A 22,468-nucleotide genomic window follows, 5' to 3' on the forward strand; every position below is an offset into this window, starting at 1 on the left:
CGACCGAGGACATTAACGAGTGCCGGCAGATGTCATAATCTTGGCACCGCCAACTTTACTATAACAACCGCTTGGGTCAAATTATAAAGACCCAGCTTGATTCTGCCGTCCACCAGCACACCTGTATGTCGTCCTCCGTATGCGGTGGGGTCAGCCTACGTTCGCTGCAACTTAAGTGTTGATGAAGGCAGAATTAGCTGCACTTAATGCAGCATTAGGATATGGTAACAAATTTAACGAATTAGACAGCTGGCTTTGCAGTGAAATAGGTGATAAAGGAGAGCATCAGCGAATGCATGAAGCATTATAAATATTGTTTAGTCCTTATTTCCTAGTAGAATGCAGTTGGACAGGACTAGGAAAGAACAAGGAGAAAATTAGGTTTTAGGACTATAAAAATGTGCTACAACTATTTAGAGCAGACATGTAAAACATACGGCCCACGGGTCGAATCTGGCCGGCGAGGATTTTTAATCTGGCCCGTCTAGCAATAACCCTCACCCTGGTAACACAAAATGAACTTTTCTCCATACAAAATGGAAGCCGGTTGTCTGTCCGGTTCTCTGCACGGTCTTCCAGTAGAAACGACTAAATTCATTCGATCCGCGATACCGATTGCACCGTGTTGCATACTTATAGGAGCTGAGAAACCCGGGTTTTGTCCCGGGTAATTGGGTCGGTATGCAAAAGGCACGCACAAAACGGCAAAAAAAAGTTCCCACGCTTTCCCCATATCGGTTATTGTCTTGCCTAACTCTTCTCTTTCGTTCCGCTGGTGTGTGCGCGTACGCCCACACTCAGCGGTCGGAGTCGGGTCGGTCAGTCGGCAGTTGATGCTCCTGCTGAATGGACGTGTATTCGGGGTGTTGGCTCTTGCCGCACATGTGGTTCCGTCTCGTTCGCTCTTGCATCGTCGTCGTGTATGTAGCGCTGTTGACGTCTCGAACCATTGAAATGGCATGATTGAATCTGAAAGAAATACTGGAAACAAGGTTGGCTATCGCCAACCTGAAATCCAACACGTTGTGTACCCAATATATATCAACGAGTTTGGGACATGAGGTTCGCACAACAAACGGACGAAATTTTTAAAAAACAAGCAAGATAAATTATCTTGGCTATGGAGACGCCCGGTCAGTGATGTAGTCAAGGGGCAATCAGGGGCGTATTGAATTGATGGTCGTCATTTTTTATTCGAAAAATATAAATATTTTTTGACCCAAAAATTTTTGTTCAAGAAATCGAATGCGCGTCATCTCATTGTGTACTGATGTCAATGACTTTTGTAGGATTCAATGGGAACATGTTTTTGGCACTTGCGCCCAAACGGTGGTAGATAGCGGCTTGCGGTCTTGGACAAACTTCAAGTCCTTTTCAAAACGCAACTTTTAAAGTTCCACGAAGATTCCCTCAGACCCTTCCTTCTGCCCGTAAATACAACCCAAATGTATAAATAGGTGCCCTTGCAAAAATTGTCACAAACCATTCAAAACAAAATACAACACTCGTTTTACCACTCTCGTCGGTCACACCACTGTGATGTGAAGGCAAACACACACTATAAAAATTAAAATCATCCACTCGGAATCTTCTAGTGTTGTTGGAGTAAAATTGTTGCAAAACGATGCAAAGGTGGTTATAATGTAACAAGTTCTGTTTATTATGAAAAAAGGAAAACGAGAATACCATGTACCAGCGGATATGATGCAATGCGGGATAACGATTTTCAAAGCTATGATTTTTCCACAAGGAACTTTTCTTCGTACTTAGCTTCCAAAGATTAACAGACCGGATAGATCGGGCAATGATAACGGTATTTACAAGATATTTCACAGTATTTCCTTTTCTCCTGCCACCCAGCACCCCCATGTTGCCATGTGTTTAATGCAGAAATCGGCTTCGGATCGGATTTTTCAGCCTACCTTGTCATTTGAGGAAATCAGAGCGTTTACGCTAGTTTTGATCCCAACATGACTTTTCACTCACACGGTTAGCAATTTGCAACATATCTATATTATTATTTTTTCCTGTATTATGATGGCTTCAAGCAGGTGATGCCAATCTTAAAGAGAAAAGATTTCGTCAAGCTAATGCAATTTTATTTATAAAAATATATTCGAAAATATTATTGTTCAATTGCATTTGTTTACTCGGCGTGGGTAATGCTGTTGCAAAACATACGCTTGTATTGCTGTAGCAACTGCACGCGCCGATAGAAAAAAGATCACTACCGGACAAATTATCGTTACTTTGTAAATTTCCTAGGAACACAAATGCTTGGGTTTCGATATTACATGGCCTTATTGTAATATTGATGCGATTGTATTATGAAAATCGATCGAGTGGATTATTGAAAACATGAAGTCTTTGGACAAAACGTTGGCATGCATTCAATTATTCAGTGTTGGTGACACTGTTGCAAAACATATTGCAATATCTGATGTAGAATCTACGCGAGGCCGGAAAAATAATACCGTTATACCGTACCTTTCCTTTAAGCACAGGAAATGCACATAGTTTGATTGCGCATTCATAAAAGGTGCTTTGAGCCTGGCACTACTTGCGCCTGGAGCAACGGAAAAATTGTGATTTGTTTGTTTGCTGATTGAAAACGAGAAAGTGCGTGGTTGGATTAAAAATTCAACGCAGTCGTCGAGATTCAACAACTTTACTTTCATGGTAACACATAAATATGATAAATGACTCGATTGTGTCTTTGTTGTACTTTGTTTCCGTTACAAAAATTATGTTTTACACCACGGCGTATGCGTTTGTTATTTTCATTGATGTTGAACGGTGACCGATTTTTTCAAACAACTTGTCAAACGCGTGGTATCTCCTCGCAGCTACCATATTTGTCCAAGAAGACATCTTTCTACCAGTTGTTGTTTGGTAGGAAACATATGGCAATGTTGAAAATGCATCCAAAATCATTGATCTTTGATTGTTCAAAACTCCATCAGTTGTAAAGCGATTTAGGAGTTATGACCTGAGTTGAAAAGATCCTTTTCAGGTTAACATTATGTCTTCGGATTGTGTTTAGCTACGATAAACCCCAAAAGAGATATTTTGAAATTTATATCATGCATTTTTTAAGCTTCGTGTAGTTTTCTATCCGACTGTTCGCTGCATAGAATGGTAGAACGGACCATAAACAAAACAAATGCATGAAAAAAACGTGTGGCAGACGCGCGAACACACCGAACATACATACATTCTACGTTCTCCATTCTTCGCTCTCACATACAATTCGAATCGGTGATACCGTTTCCCATACGATTTCCATACGGAGTCCCTGCAGGTATGCAATTTTTAACGAGCGCTCGGTACAAAATCGAATCGGTTACATCGTTTCCCAACCGGAAATTTTGAACGCCGGCGGTGCGAGTGTGACGGCAAATTTAACTGGTGTATGCGTCACTTTCTGATCCACGGCGGAGGCGTGACCGGTTCGCTATCGAAACGGTTCTTGCTGGTGGGGCACCATCTGGCCTCACCATCATACATAAAAATCGTCAAGGCAGGTTTGGAGATGCTCACAGGGCGCACAACGTTATCAATGGAAACACACATTGTTGTGAAAACAACGGTCCGCTCGGACAGTTTAACTTTTAACCGGTTGGGCTTCAGTAGTAGTGGTGATAAGCCGCGTCCGCTAGCTGCTCAAGGCAATATGAAGCAAAAAGAGCAAATTGCCGGGATAAAATTCAGAATCAATTGTTTTGCAATTTGTTCATTGTAATATCGTGTAATACTATTACATTACACGAAATTATGATGTTTCTGGACAATCCTGCCTGGTGGCGCTGCAAAAACAACATATTTTTGGAATTTTGTATGGGTGCATTATTTTTTCAATCTTTTTTTATATAAACTTAAAGATTATTTTAAGTTTGATATGAAACAAACTAAATTTACTGATAACTTTGATTCAAAATGTTGTCATTTGGAAAATGATTGATATTTAAAGCATCTAACGCGGACATAATCTCTAACGAAGAGCTACTATCTGAATATTCTGAACATGTACCATCATCTTTTAGGTTTTGAACTGGCATGATACTATTACTAATTGAGAAGCTGTAATCTACGAAACAGGGTTTTACTGCCTCTAGGTATGGGATTTGCTTTTTAATTTTTTAACGATTTAGTCAGAGATGTTGTTGAAATTTATGGATCGGATCATTGTACTGCTCTCATAAAAATGTATTTAATATTGAATTCTCGTGACATTTTACGGGCGAGTTCTTGTCTATCCCTTCTGTATATTTTATTTCTACATTCTGCTGCTTCCTCTCCTAAGAATTCCAATGGAGCTGGGGCATTTACAATGATTTCACCTACATGCGCAAGAACGTTATGGACAGTAGAAGGCATTTTGTACCAATTGTAATGATGTATGCAAAACATGTATGTGTCTTTGCAATATAGTCAGATAGAAAAATCTCTATTGTTTGAAACTGAACTGATGTGTTGTTGTAAGAACTTCTATTGTTTGAAAAAGCCCGACGACAAGCATTTCCCGTCGTTCTATTTCCACCCATTAGTCTTGGTTTATCCACTTGAACACCAAATTCCTTGTACATCTTTTCGAATACAATTTTTTTTCGATCATTGTACATGGTTTTATAATTTTTAATAACCTTCCATTTTTTAAATTCAATTCTGTACGAAATATGAGGAAAGCATTCGAAAAGCTCATCGAATAGTGCAGTGGAGATATTCCATTAGAAAATGGATTTATTCAAAATCCTGAAAATTTATCTCAGTGCTTACACTGTTGGAGTGGGATATATGTGGTCCCATGTGTCAAAATGTTTTAAATACACAGAGTGCCGGTTAAACATGCCAAAATTTTTCCATCAATTAAATTCATATAAAATGAATAATTTACCGCCACATAACTTGTTTCATTAAACGGAATTGTATAAAGGGCACGGAAAACGAAGCGGCATAAAAGGTCTCTCGTGTATCGTCGATATTCGGGCCAAGCGTCATCTGTGGTTTGTTTATGTTTTGCAATTTAATAAAAGTTGCAACATTTCTTAAAGCTACAGCTGTTATTTTATTGTGCATTATTGCACATACAAAACCTAAGCTAAATAATCACAGAATTTCAAAAAATATTCACGATCGAATGAACTATTGATTCGTTAGGGCTTCAAGATTAGGCATGCGATTATAGGGTAGTGTTGGAAACGTTTCGGTCCAACGAAGCTGGCCGAACATAAACGTCGCCGCGACGGGGATGTTTTTAGAAATATAAAAAGGATCGAAGGATGCGCCTGCGATCTCTTCGTCATACGTGAATTAGGAAAGCCAGACGATTTTTTGGCTGTTGCAGTTTAAAATATAGTTTCGCATAGGCAAGAAAAGCTGGTTGCTTTCTTTTTTAGCATCGTTCAACTTAGAGCTCCGTTAAAGACATTCTGTCTTTAACATTCCAAAAAATCTTGTGGTTTCGACCGCGCGCGGTGAGATTTATACGTATAAGTACTCGCGCGCCGTGAAAGAAAACGTTCGGTTTTCTAGTAAAATAGTTCCGAGTTTAGCACGCCGATATCGCGATCGAAAGTGATAGTGAAGATGATTCAGGACACTCCGATGCACGAAGCGTACAGTTTGGTGTGGGTTCACAATGTTTCGCCCACGACGAGTCCAACGGTATGGCGCGATGGCGTCCGTAAAGCTTCGTTCGGGCCAGGTCCATTCAACGCGACTGCACAGTTAACGCCGCTACAGGAGGGCAACGCCGGGAGCGTCACGGTGCGTGACACGATTCCTGTGAGTTCGGAGCCCTAGCACCAGTTTTCCGTTCAGTGTAAATCTTCCAACACATATTCGAAAAGCGACGCGACCGTCGATGCTAGAACGGGCAACCAGAGGAGTCGAATGGCTCGTATAGAAGAAAGGAGACGGAAAATGCTCCTTGACTTGGCGCTACTGAACCTCCAAATAGCCGACGCGAGGAAAGCGGAGGTCGAAAGGAGAAAAGCGCAAGATCGATTTAACACAATAGATATGTACGTTGGGGCGCAAGATTATTCCGGCGCGACCCAGTTAACACGTTGACTGCCAAGCCTTTTTGAGCGCATTTCACCGTCAGGCCAAGATAATCGCTTCAGAGAGGGAGTCGCTTACTCATATGTTCGCACGCGAGAGAGCAAGCAGTTTCGCTGTAACCCAAAAAGTGGGTGACATGGCCTGGAGAGAAATGTTACTGTCTCCCAAAATTGGGTGACATGGCAGTCAAAGTGTTAAAGAATACGGCCGTGCTCGATGGGAACACGGATAACCCACCGTCCGGGCTCGACCATTAATGGACGTGCGAAAGGGAATATCGCGAATGGTTCCGGACCATGGCACTAACACTCGGAGACGAGGTGAAACGATAAAAACTGACCCGACGAGAGGTCATCAACAAGAGCTAAGGAAGGCAGTCGGTTTATAGCACTTAGCACATCTTCCTCCAACACTGAGGAAACAACAACGTCAACTTGCTCCTGTATGGAAGACAGTGCTAATGCTAGATTATGTGTAGGTAGAACGTCATCCGAATATAATGAGCTGAAGTGAGCGACGAAGGCCCTGCTTTATCTGTGTCCGAGCCTGACTTCGATGTGGTGGTGCTAACCGACCGCCTATCGCGTGTACCAGTCCCGAGGTTGTCAAACGTCACGAGGTAACTTCAACGTTGTTCACACCTTATATCGGCGATACAACAAAATCCGCTATCAAGCTCACGTACGGCGCCTAGGCACGCGTTCACGCCAAAACCCCCGTGCTCTCTGGATGTTCGGTAGATTTCCGTCTGGCATTCACGGTTTTCCTGGATGTGTTAGCTAGCGACAAAGCGGCAACTCCCCGTCCGCTGTTTGTGACATATTCTCTGAGCGCTTCGCAGCCACTTTCCTTCCGGACATTGTCGCTCATCCTTCCGGACATCGAGACATTCGATAAATACACACTTCGACTCCTTCGGACCAGGCTCGGTCAGCAGCACCCTGCCGTACGTGCCGTGTGGGGGACCCGGTGCTACACAAACCTTTTTTGTTGGAGAATCTCGACACCCGAACTTTACGAGAAATCTGTGTAATCATGGATCAGGACTGTAGTGATGTACTAGAGAAATTCGATGATTTGGATCTGCTGAACTGCACGTATATATGCAAGAATATATAAAGCAGTCTCCACTTACAAAAATCATGATTTCTAATGTGAAACTCGTTACCGCCCAAGGCTTAAAAAACTTGTCCAAATCGTACGGCAAATCATCATCAGTACCAGTAAACCACGGAAGGATTCGTATACTGGATGCGTATACTGGTGATTGAGTCACGATTGCACCGACAGTAACATTCGCCATTCGAGGTGTAAGGTTAGCGCGATTGAGTTGCGATAGCGAATCGAGGGAACACTCGCGGATCGAGCCTTGAGAGGGTCGTCCGTGAGCGAAGTGGACGAGTTGGTGCCTTTCTACGGAACGCCCTAGAAAGCTGCCTTTATCACCCCTCAAGCGTGCCGGAAGCGATTCGGGGTTGAAAATAACTGACGAACAGCTTGGAGAAAACTAAGAATAGTTAATGTGCTTAGATCAATTTAATTTTTAGACAATTACCATGAGCGATGAGGAAGCCCTAATGTTCATAGATAGCGTTAAACTTCATGCAGCAATATGGGATAAAAAGTCTGTTGACTATAAACACATTCAGAAAAAAGCAAACGCATGGAACACCATTGCAGCCTCTGGATACTGTTCATTAGAAGAGCTGAAAAGCAAGCGGAAATCTCTGCATGGAGCGTTTAGAAAGCTTTGATCTGTCTATACAAAAAGCATGATTACTGACTCGGGCAAATTAATATTTTCTACTCTATTAAAGTGTAGCTTCTAATCACTTATTCTACTTTTCCATCCTCCAGCGATGATCGCTAACGCAGATACTGCTCAACTGTACGAATTCGAAGAAAAGCTTGGAACGGACACTGCGTACACCGATAATATTATTAACCAGCAGAAGACGGGAACCGGGCAATGGGATACGAATACACGAATCGCACGTGTGTTGGATGCCTTCTTCAGCCGTCAACTTTTCGCTTCCTGCAGCTGGACATGGGTGGGGAAGACTGATCGTAAGATCGCATTTTGTTCTTTGAAGAACATACATGTGTTGTTGCGGCGGGTGGTCGGCACATCCGGCCGTCAGGCACCAGCGGAAACAGTGGAAAAGGTGGCACGCAGCCGTGTGGTTGACGTGGAAAACGATGGGAGAAGGCCGCCGAGAGTGAGGAGTGAGCTGTTACTGCTGGATCAGTCAGGAAATAAATTTAGACTCGTCTGTTCGCTTTTACTCGACAAACGTCCTCCGAGTCTAACTCCGACTCTTCAGTGCTCTACTTCTCGACTGCACTGTCATTTGTCGTATCTCTTTATTTTATACTCATTATTACTACGTCGGTATAATGGGGTTAGTTGACATCATTTCGTCTTCTGATTGGTTAGTTCTGTTGTTCCTTATTTACGTTCCGTTGGTGAAAGTTTAACTTCTTACTTTGTGTTCCTGCCCTCTGATTGTTTATTAAATGGTTTTCCTATCTTGTCTAAAGAATGTATCTTTCTTGTCGCATCGTTATGCGCTCGATTTCGCTTGGCGGTTCTACCGCTTTGTGTTTATGTTATTCAAAGTTCTTCCGCTTGAAGCGTTCGCGGTGGTCACGCTGTTTGTTGTTGTTTTCACGTGGCTGTGCCTTTACGCGTCGCGATGCGCCTGCGAGTTGCGCTGTTTCGGTTTCATGCGTTGGCCAAAATCTGCTTGCGTTTCGTCTTTGAATATCTAGGTCAGTTGGTTCGAGTATGGTTGAATTGACATTGTGATACAAAGCATGTTCGGTTTGAATCGTTCCGATTCTTCTTGTGATATTTCATCATTTTAAAGCTGTATAGCATAAGCATGCTACAGCCGGTTAGGCCATGCCAAGGCCAGGTTGACAGGTAATCCGGCCAGGAAAGCTTATTGCCACCTGAAACCGCACGTTAAAAACCTTCTGGTAAGTATCATTCTGATTACTGTAATCTTTAAACTTAATTTAGTTTATGCGTTTTTGACCCGTTTTTTGGTCATAGCGTTTTTCTCGATTGACCTGACAGCCCTCGAAACCAACACGCATACACATACGCATGCGCATTGCAAACGCTCTTTTACCGAAACTTCCACTGCGCAAGTTTCTGACCGAAAGCACTACACAAATTCATTTTTAATATTGATTTCATCACAAACTGAAACAAACAAATCTTCCAAACGCAAGGAATAACAAGTTGGAACTGCAGGTGGAAGTGAACACTTCTCAAATATGGCACCCCTGCCAAAGCGACATAAAGTCACCTTCTATATTTATACACCTTGGTGTCGAGTGTCAGTTTGACAGGTTCGCCACCGTGAGCTGTGTGACAGCTGGGTTTATCTGACTACATTAATACGAGAGGACGTAATGCAGGCTATTCCTGGAAGTGAGCGACAGGAGAAAAGCTCCAAAATGCGTTAGCGTTCAGGCAGAATTAGACGGTGAGAAGCATGCTATCACATTTGCCGTTGTACCAGTGAATGCAATAAACACTCCGATATTGCTCGGCATGGACTTTTTAGCGACAAAGGAATTCATAATCAACAATAAAGGCGTGAAGATAGCTAGCAAGGCTGCCCAAAACGGAAACACGGAGAGTCGGAACAAAACAATAGACGAAGTGACTAATCGCAGTGAACTCGAGGATTCTGAAAAATGGATGTTCGGGATACAAGTAACGACGGATGAGATACAAGTGCCTGCACGTTATCAGGAACGGGTGAATGAGTTGGTACGAAACTACAAACCGGTGAAGATCGAACCATCAGAGAGTAAGGCACTGAAGGTGAAACGGTTTCCAATGCCTAAGACGGCTAAGCAAATGCAACGTTTTTATGGCTTGGCCAGCTATTTTCGCAAGTTCATTCCTCGTTACGCGGAAAGAGCTCGTCCACTATCAGAGCTGCTGAAGAAGGATGCCACTTTTTACAGCAATCTAGAAGGGCAACGGGCGTTCGCGGATGTGAAAATGGCATTATGCGAGTACCCGGTGCTGCGAGTACACGGACGCGAGTAAGGGGGCGTTGGCAGGAATCCTAATACAGCGTGCGGAAGATGACGACAAATTCCATCCAACGTACTATTTTAGTCGTTTAACAACAGACGCCGAAAAGAACTACCACTCGTTTGAATTGGAGGCGCTTGCGATCGTGGAGACCCTCAAGAAGTTTCGGTGCTACCTACTGGGACAACGGTTTAAGATTGTTACTGACTGCGTACCGTTCAAACAATCGGTTGCGAAAAAGAATCCAAATGCGCGAACCAGCCGTTGGATAGTGGCGTTAGCGGAATTTGAATATGAGGTTGAGCATCGAACGACCGACAGAATGCGACATGTAGACGCATTATCGCGAGTCAACGTAATGGCGATATCTGCGGTCGTTAGCGAAGGAATAATACGTGCTCAAGAGAGTGACCATGAGATATTATCAATCAAGCAAGCGATCGACCGAGACGGAAAATGTAAAGACTTTTGTGTAATGAATGGTGTAGTTTACAAGACGGAAAAAGAGCGAAACAAGATCGTCGTGCCTAAAATGATGGAAATGGGAATGATTAAGGGAGAGCATGAACGGGGTCACTTCGGAGTGAAAAAGGTGAAGGAGCGATTAAGCGAAGATTACTATATCGCAAATATGGATAGTAAGATAAAGGAATGTATTGAGAATGGAGAAGTGCCGTTAGATACCTTCCACATTGATCATTTGGGTCCTATACCATCAACGGCCAAATCTTAGTATTACCTTTTCACGGTGATCGACGCTTTCTCGAAGTTTGTATGGATATTTCCAACAAAAACAACCAACGGAGAAGGAGCGATAAAGAAGTTGAAGGTTATTTCTGCCACATTTGGCAACCCCAGACGAATTATATGTGATAGGGCATCTGCGTTTACTTCACAAAGATTCGCGAAATATTGCAAGGAGAATAATATTGAATTACATCATATTGTCACTGGTATGCCACGTGGAAATGGTCAAGTTGAGCGAGTAAATCGTATTATCCAAATTATCTAGCGATAAGCCAGGAGAATGGTACAAATTTGTAGTCGACGTTCAGAGAGCAATCAATAACACATGGCAAAGAGCCATACGAATGACGCCATTTGAGTTAATGACAGGAGTAAGGATAAGAACTAAGGAAGACATGAGGATCCACGTAATAATACAATGTGAGGTTCTGTTACGAAAGGCTTCAGGATATTTGCGGGTATTGTGATTCTCCCGGCATATGCTGTTTTCTTGCTATGGGTGCTTGCTTCCATTTTTTCCATCTGCATTGCATTATGAAGTGGTTTCAATCGCTCAACTACGGGCAGCCCCAAACGTGTCAAATGTGCCGACAACCTTGGATTTACAGCAATTCTATCGAGAACATTCAGTTAAGATGGACAATAATATTGAATTAACGTAATACAAATCTTCTTCTTCTTCCGTTATACGTGTCGGGGTATATCCTCCTACACTAAGTCGAACAGTTTGTTCCCTTACTCGTCAGAGGCATACCGACTCTGTCACGAGCTCCTATGCAGGGGCTCGTTCCTTAGGGCCGACTATAACAGTCGTAAGTCCACCAGCCGTCGACAAGAGGGGTGGTTCCTCCAGTAGCACCTAAAGTTAGATAGCTAGGTAAGGTAGGTTTAAATCATTAATTATGGCATAGGTAAGGTCCCACTAGGCAAAAACTTGCATGCAAACTCCTAATTTGGGTTCACCTCGATTTCGGCCATACAAAATTTAGGAGAAGTTAGGAAAAGTCAGGAGTTTGAGCCACGGGCTTATGAGCGTGTGTAAGTGAGAACGTACAGCCCTGATCTATGCATGTGTTGGTGCGAACCATGGAATTTATGTATGTAGTAGTGATAAATGATTTCTTTCGGTTGATGCCGCAAAAAAAAATGTCAGACACAAATAGCTAAAATTATGAAACATTTATTTAACACTCAAACAATTTTGGAACACTTTTACACTTTTTTTCACAAATACTCACGTATAATACTCTTTTATTAGGATTCTTCTAGGATTGGCGACACCGATTGCGTCGGAACTTCCGACTCCGACTTTGCTGCCTCGGATGTAGTTTCCCCGGTCGCTTTGTCGGCTTCCTGAGATGCTGCTTTCCTTACTTTTTACAGTTGAGTGTCTCCATCGAACTGAAGATAACAATGTTCTGGAATCACTAAAAGAAATTAAAGACCAGGAGAAACTAAAACAATTACCACGATTAGATTTGCGTTCGCGTGTGTTCAACTCACTTCTTGTTGTGATACTGATTCGGCTTCTCGAACTTGTCATTTGCTCACTGACTTTCTTTCCACGCACAATTCCACTAACACAGACAAATTTTTGAATCGCTGTGTCCAAATACGGGAAGTTACGTTTATACCACCCGGGTTGGATAAAACAGAACGTTGATTTATACAGATGAGCGGGACAGACGATGACGAGCTGCACGATAAAAAGAGATGGCATACTCGACATGTTGTGTGCAAAGGCCGAAGTATGGGCCAAGAGGGATCGGGGGTGGGAAAACTTGTATGGTAACGGCTAAATTGACTAGTGGGGTAGGTGTAAATTATGATACTATTTTGTTTTAGTGTTAGCATTAGATAAGAACGGCTACTATAAATAAGGCGTTCTGATACGGAACGGGCTCTTTTTCCCGACTCGCCAAGACCTGTAACAAGTAAAATAAAGAAACACGTAAAAAGACAAAAATACCAAGTGTTAGACCGCGTCCACACGGCATCGTAGCGTAGCGATTTTCACACTCCGTCAACATGTACTAGAGAAATTCGATGATTTGGATCTGCTGAACTGCACGTATATATGCAAGAATATATAAAGCAGTCTCCACTTACAAAAATCATGATTTCTAATGTGAAACTCGTTACCGCCCAAGGCTTAAAAAACTTGCCCAAATCGTACGGCAAATCATCATCAGTACCAGTAAACCACGGAAGGATTCGTATACTGGTGATTGAGTCACGATTGCACCGACAGTAACATTCGCCATTCGAGGTGTAAGGTTAGCGCGATTGAGTCGCGATAGCGAATCGAGGGAACACTCGCGGATCGAGCCTTGAGAGGGTCGTCCGTGAGCGAAGTGGACGAGTTGGTGCCTTTCTACGGAACGCCCTAGAAAGCTGCCTTTATCACCCCTCAAGCGTGCCGGAAGCGATTCGGGGTTGAAAATAACTGACGAACAGCTTGGAGAAAACTAAGAATAGTTAATGTGCTTAGATCAATTTAATTTTTAGACAATTACCATGAGCGATGAGGAAGCCCTAATGTTCATAGATAGCGTTAAACTTCATGCAGCAATATGGGATAAAAAGTCTGTTGACTATAAACACATTCAGAAAAAAGCAAACGCATGGAACACCATTGCAGCCTCTGGATACTGTTCATTAGAAGAGCTGAAAAGCAAGCGGAAATCTCTGCATGGAGCGTTTAGAAAGCTTCGATCTGTCTATACAAAAAGCATGATTACTGACTCGGGCAAATTAATATTTTCTACTCTATTAAAGTGTAGCTTCCAATCACTTATTCTACTTTTCCATCCTCCAGCGATGATCGCTAACGCAGATACTGCTCAACTGTACGAATTCGAAGAAAAGCTTGGAACGGACACTGCGTACACCGATAATATTATTAACCAGCAGAAGACGGGAACCGGGCAATGGGATACGAATACACGAATCGCACGTGTGTTGGATGCCTTCTTCAGCCGTCAACTTTTCGCTTCCTGCAGCTGGACATGGGTGGGGAAGACTGATCGTAAGATCGCATTTTGTTCTTTGAAGAACATACATGTGTTGTTGCGGCGGGTGGTCGGCACATCCGGCCGTCAGGCACCAGCGGAAACAGTGGAAAAGGTGGCACGCAGCCGTGTGGTTGACGTGGAAAACGATGGGAGAAGGCCGCCGAGAGTGAGGAGTGAGCTGTTACTGCTGGATCAGTCAGGAAATAAATTTAGACTCGTCTGTTCGCTTTTACTCGACAAACGTCCTCCGAGTCTAACTCCGACTCTTCAGTGCTCTACTTCTCGACTGCACTGTCATTTGTCGTATCTCTTTATTTTATACTCATTATTACTACGTCGGTATAATGGGGTTAGTTGACATCATTTCGTCTTCTGATTGGTTAGTTCTGTTGTTCCTTATTTACGTTCCGTTGGTGAAAGTTTAACTTCTTACTTTGTGTTCCTGCCCTCTGATTGTTTATTAAATGGTTTTCCTATCTTGTCTAAAGAATGTATCTTTCTTGTCGCATCGTTATGCGCTCGATTTCGCTTGGCGGTTCTACCGCTTTGTGTTTATGTTATTCAAAGTTCTTCCGCTTGAAGCGTTCGCGGTGGTCACGCTGTTTGTTATTGTTTTCACGTGGCTGTGCCTTTACGCGTCGCGATGCGCCTGCGAGTTGCGCTGTTTCGGTTTAATGCGTTGGCCAAAATCTGCTAGCGTTTCGTCTTTGAATATCTAGGTCAGTTGGTTCGAGTATGGTTGAATTGACATTGTGATACAAAGCATGTTCGGTTTGAATCGTTCCGATTCTTCTTGTGATATTTCATCATTTTAAAGCTGTATAGGATAAGCATGCTACAGCCGGTTAGGCCATGCCAAGGCCAGGTTGACAGGTAATCCGGCCAGGAAAGCTTATTGCCACCTGAAACCGCACGTTAAAAACCTTCTGGTACGTATCATTCTGATTACTGTAATCTTTAAACTTAATTTAGTTTATGCGTTTTTGACCCGTTTTTTGGTCATAGCGTTTTTCTCGATTGACCTGACAGCCCTCGAAACCAACACGCATACACATACGCATGCGCATTGCAAACGCTCTTTTACCGAAACTTCCACTGCGCAAGTTTCTGACCGAAAGCACTACACAAATTCATTTTTAATATTGATTTCATCACAAACTGAAACAAACAAATCTTCCAAACGCAAGGAATAACAAGTTGGAACTGCAGGTGGAAGTGAACACTTCTCAAATATGACACCCCTGCCAAAGCGACATAAAGTCACCTTCTATATTTATACACCTTGGTGTCGAGTGTCAGTTTGACAGGTTCGCCACCGTGAGCTGTGTGACAGCTGGGTTTATCTGACTACATTAATACGAGAGGACGTAATGCAGGCTATTCCTGGAAGTGAGCGACAGGAGAAAAGCTCCAAAATGCGTTAGCGTTCAGGCAGAATTAGACGGTGAGAAGCATGCTATCACATTTGCCGTTGTACCAGTGAATGCAATAAACACTCCGATATTGCTCGGCATGGACTTTTTAGCGACAAAGGAATTCATAATCAACAATAAAGGCGTGAAGATAGCTAGCAAGGCTGCCCAAAACGGAAACACGGAGAGTCGGAACAAAACAATAGACGAAGTGACTAATCGCAGTGAACTCGAGGATTCTGAAAAATGGATGTTCGGGATACAAGTAACGACGGATGAGATACAAGTGCCTGCACGTTATCAGGAACGGGTGAATGAGTTGGTACGAAACTACAAACCGGTGAAGATCGAACCATCAGAGAGTAAGGCACTGAAGGTGAAACGGTTTCCAATGCCTAAGACGGCTAAGCAAATGCAACGTTTTTATGGCTTGGCCAGCTATTTTCGCAAGTTCATTCCTCGTTACGCGGAAAGAGCTCGTCCACTATCAGAGCTGCTGAAGAAGGATGCCACTTTTTACAGCAATCTAGAAGGGCAACGGGCGTTCGCGGATGTGAAAATGGCATTATGCGAGTACCCGGTGCTGCGAGTACACGGACGCGAGTAAGGAGGCGTTGGCAGGAATCCTAATACAGCGTGCGGAAGATGACGACAAATTCCATCCAACGTACTATTTTAGTCGTTTAACAACAGACGCCGAAAAGAACTACCACTCGTTTGAATTGGAGGCGCTTGCGATCGTGGAGACCCTCAAGAAGTTTCGGTGCTACCTACTGGGACAACGGTTTAAGATTGTTACTGACTGCGTACCGTTCAAACAATCGGTTGCGAAAAAGAATCCAAATGCGCGAACCAGCCGTTGGATAGTGGCGTTAGCGGAATTTGAATATGAGGTTGAGCATCGAACGACCGACAGAATGCGACATGTAGACGCATTATCGCGAGTCAACGTAATGGCGATATCTGCGGTCGTTAGCGAAGGAATAATACGTGCTCAAGAGAGTGACCATGAGATATTATCAATCAAGCAAGCGATCGACCGAGACGGAAAATGTAAAGACTTTTGTGTAATGAATGGTGTAGTTTACAAGACGGAAAAAGAGCGAAACAAGATCGTCGTGCCTAAAATGATGGAAATGGGAATGATTAAGGGAGAGCATGAACGGGGTCACTTCGGAGTGAAAAAGGTGAAGGAGCGATTAAGCGAAGATTACTATATCGCAAATATGGATAGTAAGATAAAGGAATGTATTGAGAATGGAGAAGTGCCGTTAGATACCTTCCACATTGATCATTTGGGTCCTATACCATCAACGGCCAAATCTTAGTATTACCTTTTCACGGTGATCGACGCTTTCTCGAAGTTTGTATGGATATTTCCAACAAAAACAACCAACGGAGAAGGAGCGATAAAGAAGTTGAAGGTTATTTCTGCCACATTTGGCAACCCCAGACGAATTATATGTGATAGGGCATCTGCGTTTACTTCACAAAGATTCGCGAAATATTGCAAGGAGAATAATATTGAATTACATCATATTGTCACTGGTATGCCACGTGGAAATGGTCAAGTTGAGCGAGTAAATCGTATTATCCAAATTATCTAGCGATAAGCCAGGAGAATGGTACAAATTTGTAGTCGACGTTCAGAGAGCAATCAATAACACATGGCAAAGAGCCATACGAATGACGCCATTTGAGTTAATGACAGGAGTAAGGATAAGAACTAAGGAAGACATGAGGATCCACGAAATATTACAATGTGAGGTTCTGTTACGAAAGGCTTCAGGATATTTGCGGGTATTGTGATTCTCCCGGCATATGCTGTTTTCTTGCTATGGGTGCTTGCTTCCATTTTTTCCATCTGCATTGCATTATGAAGTGGTTTCAATCGCTCAACTACGGGCAGCCCCAAACGTGTCAAATGTGCCGACAACCTTGGATTTACAGCAATTCTATCGAGAACATTCAGTTAAGATGGACAATAATATTGAATTAACGTAATACAAATCTTCTTCTTCTTCCGTTATACGTGTCGGATTATATCCTCCTACACTAAGTCGAACAGTTTGTTCCCTTACTCGTCAGAGGCATACCGACTCTGTCACGAGCTCCTATGCAGGGGCTCGTTCCTTAGGGCCGACTATAACAGTCGTAAGTCCACCAGCCGTCGACAAGAGGGGTGGTTCCTCCAGTAGCACCTAAAGTTAGATAGCTAGGTAAGGTAGGTTTAAATCATTAATTATGGCATAGGTAAGGTAGGTGTAAATTATGATACTATTTTGTTTTAGTGTTAGCATTAGATAAGAACGGCTACTATAAATAAGGCGTTCTGATACGGAACGGGCTCTTTTTCCCGACTCGCCAAGACCTGTAACAAGTAAAATAAAGAAACACGTAAAAAGACAAAAATACCAAGTGTTAGACCGCGTCCACACGGCATCGTAGCGTAGCGATTTTCACACTCCGTCAACATGTACTAGAGAAATTCGATGATTTGGATCTGCTGAACTGCACGTATATATGCAAGAATATATAAAGCAGTCTCCACTTACAAAAATCATGATTTCTAATGTGAAACTCGTTACCGCCCAAGGCTTAAAAAACTTGCCCAAATCGTACGGCAAATCATCATCAGTACCAGTAAACCACGGAAGGATTCGTATACTGGTGATTGAGTCACGATTGCACCGACAGTAACATTCGCCATTCGAGGTGTAAGGTTAGCGCGATTGAGTCGCGATAGCGAATCGAGGGAACACTCGCGGATCGAGCCTTGAGAGGGTCGTCCGTGAGCGAAGTGGACGAGTTGGTGCCTTTCTACGGAACGCCCTAGAAAGCTGCCTTTATCACCCCTCAAGCGTGCCGGAAGCGATTCGGGGTTGAAAATAACTGACGAACAGCTTGGAGAAAACTAAGAATAGTTAATGTGCTTAGATCAATTTAATTTTTAGACAATTACCATGAGCGATGAGGAAGCCCTAATGTTCATAGATAGCGTTAAACTTCATGCAGCAATATGGGATAAAAAGTCTGTTGACTATAAACACATTCAGAAAAAAGCAAACGCATGGAACACCATTGCAGCCTCTGGATACTGTTCATTAGAAGAGCTGAAAAGCAAGCGGAAATCTCTGCATGGAGCGTTTAGAAAGCTTCGATCTGTCTATACAAAAAGCATGATTACTGACTCGGGCAAATTAATATTTTCTACTCTATTAAAGTGTAGCTTCCAATCACTTATTCTACTTTTCCATCCTCCAGCGATGATCGCTAACGCAGATACTGCTCAACTGTACGAATTCGAAGAAAAGCTTGGAACGGACACTGCGTACACCGATAATATTATTAACCAGCAGAAGACGGGAACCGGGCAATGGGATACGAATACACGAATCGCACGTGTGTTGGATGCCTTCTTCAGCCGTCAACTTTTCGCTTCCTGCAGCTGGACATGGGTGGGGAAGACTGATCGTAAGATCGCATTTTGTTCTTTGAAGAACATACATGTGTTGTTGCGGCGGGTGGTCGGCACATCCGGCCGTCAGGCACCAGCGGAAACAGTGGAAAAGGTGGCACGCAGCCGTGTGGTTGACGTGGAAAACGATGGGAGAAGGCCGCCGAGAGTGAGGAGTGAGCTGTTACTGCTGGATCAGTCAGGAAATAAATTTAGACTCGTCTGTTCGCTTTTACTCGACAAACGTCCTCCGAGTCTAACTCCGACTCTTCAGTGCTCTACTTCTCGACTGCACTGTCATTTGTCGTATCTCTTTATTTTATACTCATTATTACTACGTCGGTATAATGGGGTTAGTTGACATCATTTCGTCTTCTGATTGGTTAGTTCTGTTGTTCCTTATTTACGTTCCGTTGGTGAAAGTTTAACTTCTTACTTTGTGTTCCTGCCCTCTGATTGTTTATTAAATGGTTTTCCTATCTTGTCTAAAGAATGTATCTTTCTTGTCGCATCGTTATGCGCTCGATTTCGCTTGGCGGTTCTACCGCTTTGTGTTTATGTTATTCAAAGTTCTTCCGCTTGAAGCGTTCGCGGTGGTCACGCTGTTTGTTATTGTTTTCACGTGGCTGTGCCTTTACGCGTCGCGATGCGCCTGCGAGTTGCGCTGTTTCGGTTTAATGCGTTGGCCAAAATCTGCTAGCGTTTCGTCTTTGAATATCTAGGTCAGTTGGTTCGAGTATGGTTGAATTGACATTGTGATACAAAGCATGTTCGGTTTGAATCGTTCCGATTCTTCTTGTGATATTTCATCATTTTAAAGCTGTATAGGATAAGCATGCTACAGCCGGTTAGGCCATGCAGAGGCCAGGTTGACAGGTAATCCGGCCAGGAAAGCTTATTGCCACCTGAAACCGCACGTTAAAAACCTTCTGGTAAGTATCATTCTGATTACTGTAATCTTTAAACTTAATTTAGTTTATGCGTTTTTGATCCGTTTTTTGGTCATAGCGTTTTTCTAGATTGACCTGACAGCCCTCGAAACCAACACGCATACACATACGCATGCGCATTGCAAACGCTCTTTTACCGAAACTTCCACTGCGCAAGTTTCTGACCGAAAGCACTACACAAATTCATTTTTAATATTGATTTCATCACAAACTGAAACAAACAAATCTTCCAAACGCAAGGAATAACAAGTTGGAACTGCAGGTGGAAGTGAACACTTCTCAAATATGACACCCCTGCCAAAGCGACATAAAGTCACCTTCTATATTTATACACCTTGGTGTCGAGTGTCAGTTTGACAGGTTCGCCACCGTGAGCTGTGTGACAGCTGGGTTTATCTGACTACATTAATACGAGAGGACGTAATGCAGGCTATTCCTGGAAGTGAGCGACAGGAGAAAAGCTCCAAAATGCGTTAGCGTTCAGGCAGAATTAGACGGTGAGAAGCATGCTATCACATTTGCCGTTGTACCAGTGAATGCAATAAACACTCCGATATTGCTCGGCATGGACTTTTTAGCGACAAAGGAATTCATAATCAACAATAAAGGCGTGAAGATAGCTAGCAAGGCTGCCCAAAACGGAAACACGGAGAGTCGGAACTAAACAATAGACGAAGTGACTAATCGCAGTGAACTCGAGGATTCTGAAAAATGGATGTTCGGGATACAAGTAACGACGGATGAGATACAAGTGCCTGCACGTTATCAGGAACGGGTGAATGAGTTGGTACGAAACTACAAACCGGTGAAGATCGAACCATCAGAGAGTAAGGCACTGAAGGTGAAACGGTTTCCAATGCCTAAGACGGCTAAGCAAATGCAACGTTTTTATGGCTTGGCCAGCTATTTTCGCAAGTTCATTCCTCGTTACGCGGAAAGAGCTCGTCCACTATCAGAGCTGCTGAAGAAGGATGCCACTTTTTACAGCAATCTAGAAGGGCAACGGGCGTTCGCGGATGTGAAAATGGCATTATGCGAGTACCCGGTGCTGCGAGTACACGGACGCGAGTAAGGGGGCGTTGGCAGGAATCCTAATACAGCGTGCGGAAGATGACGACAAATTCCATCCAACGTACTATTTTAGTCGTTTAACAACAGACGCCGAAAAGAACTACCACTCGTTTGAATTGGAGGCGCTTGCGATCGTGGAGACCCTCAAGAAGTTTCGGTGCTACCTACTGGGACAACGGTTTAAGATTGTTACTGACTGCGTACCGTTCAAACAATCGGTTGCGAAAAAGAATCCAAATGCGCGAACCAGCCGTTGGATAGTGGCGTTAGCGGAATTTGAATATGAGGTTGAGCATCGAACGACCGACAGAATGCGACATGTAGACGCATTATCGCGAGTCAACGTAATGGCGATATCTGCGGTCGTTAGCGAAGGAATAATACGTGCTCAAGAGAGTGACCATGAGATATTATCAATCAAGCAAGCGATCGACCGAGACGGAAAATGTAAAGACTTTTGTGTAATGAATGGTGTAGTTTACAAGACGGAAAAAGAGCGAAACAAGATCGTCGTGCCTAAAATGATGGAAATGGGAATGATTAAGGGAGAGCATGAACGGGGTCACTTCGGAGTGAAAAAGGTGAAGGAGCGATTAAGCGAAGATTACTATATCGCAAATATGGATAGTAAGATAAAGGAATGTATTGAGAATGGAGAAGTGCCGTTAGATACCTTCCACATTGATCATTTGGGTCCTATACCATCAACGGCCAAATCTTAGTATTACCTTTTCACGGTGATCGACGCTTTCTCGAAGTTTGTATGGATATTTCCAACAAAAACAACCAACGGAGAAGGAGCGATAAAGAAGTTGAAGGTTATTTCTGCCACATTTGGCAACCCCAGACGAATTATATGTGATAGGGCATCTGCGTTTACTTCACAAAGATTCGCGAAATATTGCAAGGAGAATAATATTGAATTACATCATATTGTCACTGGTATGCCACGTGGAAATGGTCAAGTTGAGCGAGTAAATCGTATTATCCAAATTATCTAGCGATAAGCCAGGAGAATGGTACAAATTTGTAGTCGACGTTCAGAGAGCAATCAATAACACATGGCAAAGAGCCATACGAATGACGCCATTTGAGTTAATGACAGGAGTAAGGATAAGAACTAAGGAAGACATGAGGATCCACGTAATAATACAATGTGAGGTTGTGTTACGAAAGGCTTCAGGATATTTGCGGGTATTGTGATTCTCCCGGCATATGCTGTTTTCTTGCTATGGGTGCTTGCTTCCATTTTTTCCATCTGCATTGCATTATGAAGTGGTTTCAATCGCTCAACTACGGGCAGCCCCAAACGTGTCAAATGTGCCGACAACCTTGGATTTACAGCAATTCTATCGAGAACATTCAGTTAAGATGGACAATAATATTGAATTAACGTAATACAAATCTTCTTCTTCTTCCGTTATACGTGTCGGGGTATATCCTCCTACACTAAGTCGAACAGTTTGTTCCCTTACTCGTCAGAGGCATACCGACTCTGTCACGAGCTCCTATGCAGGGGCTCGTTCCTTAGGGCCGACTATAACAGTCGTAAGTCCACCAGCCGTCGACAAGAGGGGTGGTTCCTCCAGTAGCACCTAAAGTTAGATAGCTAGGTAAGGTAGGTTTAAATCATTAATTATGGCATAGGTAAGGTAGGTGTAAATTATGATACTATTTTGTTTTAGTGTTAGCAT

This window comes from Anopheles ziemanni, chromosome 2 (assembly GCF_943734765.1).
Source record: "Anopheles ziemanni chromosome 2, idAnoZiCoDA_A2_x.2, whole genome shotgun sequence".
In the NCBI taxonomy this organism is placed as follows: domain Eukaryota; kingdom Metazoa; phylum Arthropoda; class Insecta; order Diptera; family Culicidae; genus Anopheles; species Anopheles ziemanni.